This window comes from Centruroides sculpturatus, unplaced genomic scaffold, assembly GCF_000671375.1.
Source record: "Centruroides sculpturatus isolate CEXI.00-Female unplaced genomic scaffold, Cexi_2.0 scaffold1344, whole genome shotgun sequence".
Taxonomy (NCBI): Eukaryota; Metazoa; Arthropoda; class Arachnida; order Scorpiones; family Buthidae; genus Centruroides; species Centruroides sculpturatus.
In genome coordinates, this window is record NW_019385699.1 from 166,409 (window position 1) to 173,750 (window position 7,342).

Below are 7,342 nucleotides of genomic sequence, written 5' to 3' on the forward strand. Positions count from 1 at the left end.
AACTTAATCTATCTTATTTCTAGATCTGATGCGTGAGAGAGTTTACATCGATCTGTCAGAGCTTATATTACCTTCACCGTATCTTTTGTATCTGTTCTGTATGAGGATCTTCTTCCTTCTTTAAGTATTTCTCTTCTTCTATTTTCTATGGGAAGTTCTTTTGAATCTACTTTCCTTTCAACAATCTTGTCGTATGCTATACATTTATTTTAACGTTTTTTGTATGACGACTTCTTCAACGAACACTTTCGTATGACTATATCTTTCTTCGTATCGTTGTCTTTCCAACGGCCGGTCTTTATCGTATGTCGGATTTCTTGCGTGGCAATACCTTGTTTTGACGGACTGCCTCAAATGGCGGGAAAATGTCCCTTTTATCTGGTCTTCAGTAACATGTGCAAAACTCGACTCATCCTGAGTTGGCCTGGGAAAGGAAATCAACTTCCTTTCAAAAATCTGATGTTTCCTCCGTTTTTAGATAAAATCTTGTTGAAGTTTAAAATATTATTTTTTATTATTTTAAATCTTTTCTCTACTTTGTATTTATCTCTCCCCTTGAACGTTCAGATCTCACACTATTAACAAATGCACCCACAAACTGTTACCAGTTGATGATGCTCATGCTGAGATCATCATATCAGATGAATAATCCTCTGGTAAAATATTTACTTAAATAATAAATATTTTATCTATGAAAAAAATGAATAATAAATCCGATTTAAATAAGGATTTAGCAGCATGTTTTTTTAATTTTTGGAACCTAACCCCTCTTTTTGCACTAGTTCTTTGTTTCATATAACATGGATTCGCATAACATGGCAATTTTTTGAAACGTAACTCCTGTGTTATATGGGGGTTACCTGTATACCAAAATGATTCAAGTGTTAAGACGTTAGAAAATTTCTAACTTCAGTAAGTTTCAATAAGTACTCTATTTGTTGCCTTGCAGACAGCAGAATAGTATTAGATCTTCTACCAAGTCTGTTCAATAATGTCTGAAGTTATTGTTGCAATGGCTGTAGTAATCCTAACATTTCTTTGACAGTGCTGGAGATCCTGAATATTTTCAGCATACCCAATGTTCTTAACCATCAAACTAAGATCTACTTTTCTGAGAAGCTAGAGGATTGTTCCACTACTTCCAATCTCCTGGCTTCCAAAAATCCAAGATATTACCCCAATTCTTAAAAAAATGTATTTTTGGCTGATACAAATTATTTATAATCTAAAATTAACTAACTAAGCTTTATTTTTAATTGGACTAAAGCTAAATGATTGCTGGATTAGATTGTGCTATATTACTACTACTAATAATAATTAAATAAATGGAAGTAATTTGGCATAGAGGAAGTAATTAGGTGCCATCTTGTATTAAATTTAATAATTATAAATAAATTAATATTTATTAATTAATTTAGAAGATTCTGGAAGAGTAATCCAGCAATTATTTAGCTTTAATATATAACTATTAGGCTTACAGATGTTTATATTTGGATTGAAGCTATTTCCAGATAACAGAGAAAGAGAATTAATATTTTTAATTAACATGAAAACATATCTGTTTCAGAAGAGATGCAAATACAAATTTATAAAAACATCAAAGAAAATGAATCTTGCTGATGATATGACGTAATAAAAACTAAAACACTTACTTTGTTTTTCCAATATATTTCCTGAAACAAAACAACCAACTTCCATAAAAACCAACGCATCTCTAATTGATATAGGCACATCATTCTTGATTCCACTCGTCTGACTACATGGTTGACATAAATCAACATGTAAAATGTCATTTCGATTCTCTATTACCTTAAAAATGTTAAAATAATATTGAAATTGTCTTCATTTAAAGTAAATTTATAATTATATTCTAAGATTAACAATTCAAAAGAAAAATAAAATATATGTTAAACATGATGAACTGAGTCACAAATAAATAAATATAACAAAGACTGTTTATTAGAATAAATATATTTGTGTTATTGTATATCATCTATAACTTTTTCATCTTGCAACTAACTATTAGAGATCAACTATTAATGAAATAAATCCAGTAACTTTTTCGCTTTATTATTCATGCAACAATGCAACATTCAACCCACTCACATATTATACTTCAACATACTGTAAGAGTGACAACACTAAATAGTATGCATAAGTTTTCAGTTTACACATATCTTTCTTCAATAGATATTGCACTTACTATTAGAAGGTGATGCTACAACTTTTTTCAGCTTGCATCTGTACTGTTTGTTAGAATTAATACAATGTATTATTTAACAGCTGTTTAACTTAAGAAACTGAAATTAAATCTGATTACTCAAATTATCAAATTTTAATATAATGAAAGCTTTCATATCTGTTTAAAATCTTTAATTACCTGAAAAGTTCTAATACTCTAATGTAGCTCAAATAAAATTTACAATTTTCTGAGAATTCTAAGTTTGTCCCACAAATTTTTCTTACTCTGGCCCCACTATGGCCAAATTGTGGCTTTTCTACACCCTTATTACACCTCCCTATATCATAAGCCTACTCCTTATTACTTACGAGTAGGGGGTCTCTTACTTTAGTGTTATTTTTCTATGTGCAAATACAGCCAAACTTCTATATAGCAAATTTCTCCATATAATAAATTTTTGCATTGTACAATGCTCTTTTAACCAAAAATATATGTAAAATTGCTTCTAAATAATGAAGTTAAATTTCTGTATAATGAAATTTCCTAAGAGTGAATTTTTTCAGGATTTAGAGACTTCATTGTATAGAAGTTTGATTGTATATACACATATACAGTACATAAATTATATATAAAAGACCATTCCAAAATAGGATGCAGAATAATTTATATAAAAGTAGGTAATCATAACTATCTCTATACAAATTATTCTGTATCTTATATTGGCCATCTCATACTATATTTAATATAATTATAGCTTGATAATTTGACAGTCATTTGACTTTAAGTATAAATCGAGTTTGTGAGTTAATGTTTATATATGATATGGTTCTCACATATTTCTGATATGCAGTATATGGTTCAACAAAGTTTAGAAACATCTGTCCTAAACTCTTTATATATACTAGGAATGGCAAAATGTGGCACATTGGGAGAAATCATCTAGCGTGTAATATATCATATGATTTCAGTTTATCACCTGTCTTTTTCAATCATCCTTTCAGTTTATCATCTAATCATCCTTTTCTCTATCAGCTTCTTTACATTTATTCTAATTAAAGCATATTAATTTCATTTCTCTGAATATTGTTATTCAAAGTGTAAAACTTTGGCACTCAAACACTTTTAATTAAAGATAAGTATGCTTACTATCTGGCATGAAGACAAAGGTTTGCCATCCCTGACATATACTATTTCTATAACAGAAATTTTCCCAATGCTATCTAATATATCTCATTATACATGTAAACAATTAACACAGAGACAATGTGTTCAGCAAAATCTATTCTAATGTTATTTTGTTTTGATGTTCATGATGTTTACATGTAAAGTAAATGTTAGTTACATGCACATAATTGGAAATTTAACTGATTTTATTTAAATATTACTGCTCAGTTGTTTAATGGTTTGTGACATGCTTGTACATGTTTCAATCAATTTGGTGACACAAACTCTGATGTAGCTATAAACATGAAAGCCAAATTAACCAAACATGGCTGGAAGGAACTCTAAAATTATATTTAATCTTAAACAAATACAACAGATCATCATTTCTGAAATTATGAGTCACGTTAAAATTTTAATGGGTTGCAAAATAATACTATCTTTCACAGACATACTTGTAATAATAGTATTACTGAAATATTCTCCAAGAACTAAAAATAATAGATGCATCTATTAAGTACTGAAAACTTTTAACAACTTTTCTTTATACTCATCTTTACCACAACACCGGAGAATAGTAATATAATTACCTCTTTCTAACCTGTTACCGGTGTGTCTACTAACTCTTAACGATCCAAAACGAATCAAAACTAACGAAAACGTGCATTCGAACTTACATATTTCGAATTTAAAGTTTTTACGAGCTGCATTTTCCATCAGAGATTCGAAAAAAACCTGAAGAAGAACCGGTTAAGGGTTCGAAAACGTTAGTTTTGATTCGTTTTGGATCGTTAAGAGTTAGTAGACACACCGGTAACAGGTTAGAAAGAGGTAATTATATAACTTTTCTTTATAATTATTATTGTCATTTAGTAATAAAATTAAGATTAGAGAATATGTGTATATGAAAATTGATTTTTCTTTTCTGTTTTGAACATCAAAACAGACATTATTTGTAAGGTTGTAGTCAAAAGGACAATTGAGTGATGGTCAACTGGACTATTGTTAACTGGACAACAAAATAAGAGATCAATAATAGATAAAATACAATTCACATTAAATATATATAGAAGTTCTTCAAGAGAATTTGTTTTCAAACAACTGCTTTTCTTTTGTGTGCTTCTGACATTAACGATGCTACAGTATGTTGTTCCAAAACATTTCCTTTTCTTAAGTTGGAAGTAACTCATAATTTGTAACTTACAACTCATATCTCATAAGTCTTGAACATATTTATATTTATATGTTACAATATGTACAACAATCTGTCTTGTATGCTTGCTAAGCATGCTAAAATTTTTAAGTTTCTATCACAAAAATGATGATTGCCCAATTAACCATTGCACATTATGAATTGCTCAGTTGACTGTCACCCAGCTATTATGTACCCTAGTCATAAAGCAATTTAAGTTGCAATTTGAAAATATTTCATTGTTTATTCTAACTTTTAGGTTTATCAAATTGTCATACATAATAATAAATTATAAAAAAATAAATAAATAAATTTGCACAAGTGGACCAATAAATAATTTTTAAAGATTTTTTTTGTGCATATACAAAATGAAATTGACAAAATCTTACAATCTGAAAAGTATATTTTAAAAAAGAGTTTCTTTAAAGATTAAATCAAAGTGCAACTGCCATGCACACAAAATTTGTTTTTCATCTTTAAGGTTAATACAGTTGCCTAACTGGCCTACTTTAAAGATTTCCAAATTGCTAATATAGTCATTATGCCAGGTGTAACATATTAACCTCACTTAGCCTCAATGTCGTTGTAGAAGTCATATATGGACTGAGCAGTGGATATTGTTTCATATTGTCAATATCATATTTGTGTTCTTTTATGTGCTGCTTGAGAGATCTTTACTTGGCACCTACGTAAAAATATGGCATTTTTGATACAATCTTAATACCCTATTCCCACCCATTCACTTCTTTGCACTCCTGATTAGGTCAATCATATTTATTACCTTTTGAATTTATTGATTCAAATTCAAATTTTGCAGAAATTTTTTAATAATCTATTTGAATTTTAATGATATAAATTTGAATTCTGTAGATGTTCCATTTGATATGTTCCATTATGGAACTTATATCTTTAAATCTGATACAGATTTCAAAAGGTCAGCAATGTTCATATTTTGTTAAAATATTGTTACTATAAGGACTTAGGTTTTTTGCTGTGTATTTTCTGTTATAGAATAATCCAGTTTGCAGAGAAATTTTTCCTAATCATTTAAAACCCAAACAATTTGTTAAGAAGCATTTACTGACAGCTTTTGATTGGTAAAAAACTTCATGATTTCCCTAAACGTGTCCTAAGTTCCTCAATTTTCTATACAAATACAAAATTGCTCAAGAATTCAGTTTTATAGTGTGTTGTCATCTTGCAATAGCTGAATTTCCAAATGAAAGTTAAAAATTTTAAAATTTAAATTCAATCTGGAAGTCATTTAGAAACTGATATATAATTTGAAGATTTTATTATTCATGAAATATAAATATTTGGCCATTCAAATTTATTTAGAATTATTATCCAATAAATACATAAATACTATCACACAATAAATACATCAGTCAAGTTGAAAATAAAAATACTCATATATTTTAATTCTTATCTGTATCATGAACTTTCATGTCTTTATTTCTTATTTTTGAATTTAAAAGTTGGATTTTTTAAAATAAACTTATATGAAATAAAAATGAAAGAAGAAGGAAATAATAAAGAAATTACAAAATTATTATTAAAAAGATGTAAATATACTTACCACCATCATTAATTCTTTATTACCAACAAGAGAAGCAAATGTTTTAATTGCTGAAATGGACCATTCCTTTTCCTTTTTAAAATAATAAATACAAATAAGTGACCCAAACTTTCAAATTTATAAAAATATAATAATATAGTTAAGGATGAATTAACAACTTAAGTTATGCTTGCAATCTCCAACAGATAAAAGCAGCAATTAAATGTAATACAGTGATGGACAGCACGCCGATCGTTTATTAGAAGAAACTTTTAACATATAAGTGTTAAATTACAAATAAATGTCGCTAAATCAACAAGCGCTTTCGACGATAATTATTTTCGTCTTCATCAGGTTGTTAAAACATTTAAAATCCTTTTTTGAATACAAAAAAACAAATCGTTCCAAGCAAATTAACGTTTTGGAATACAAGCAACGATAGAACATAATAAGACTTTTAAACGAAAACACGCACGATTATGATGTGCATGCGTTAACCGCCTCCAAATTGTGAAGCTAGATACGTTGTTTTTATGTTGGTAAGGAAGGCTTCCCAAATATACACAAGATTTCTGTTATTACAATGTCTTAGTATGGCCACATCGCCCCACAACGGTGTATGTTGGTGTTGTAACACCATTCTAGCGAGTTCTGTTTCATTCTTGCCTTCCCTGATGGAATATTGGTGTTCTAAAATACACTACATCTTCCTAAAGAATCCACAATAGTCCTGCCCGCGATACCATTTTGTGGTCATGTCACCGGCCGCATTTGCCGTATATTTAGGCGACATACCTTTTTTCTGCCAGTTTCTCCATGGCCAAATCTTAGGATGTTGTTGTCCAATGACAGAGATCCTATGTCCATCCTTGAAAGATCGGGGCCCTTAGTCTCGAGTTTTTCGTGTTGTACTCGAACTCACGTCATCGAACTCACTTGTGTTACTATGACTCACATAATTGGTAGTCTCGAGTTAGACTCTTCGAGCGAACGCGAAAGGCAAGCGGAAATACGTCATACTCACTTGGTTGCGTGTGTCGTTAAGCATGATGGGATTATTTACAATGCATCTGGGTTTGCGACTATAATGAATCGACCAATCAACTTAACTGTAACAAGTTGTAAACAAATCAACGTGAATTAGTTTACACGTGCTACAGTTAATTGTCTTATAGCAATATAGTACGCAGAAACAAAATGAAAACGTTCAATGTTTTATTTTAAAAAATAAGCGAAGAACAAAAAAAAA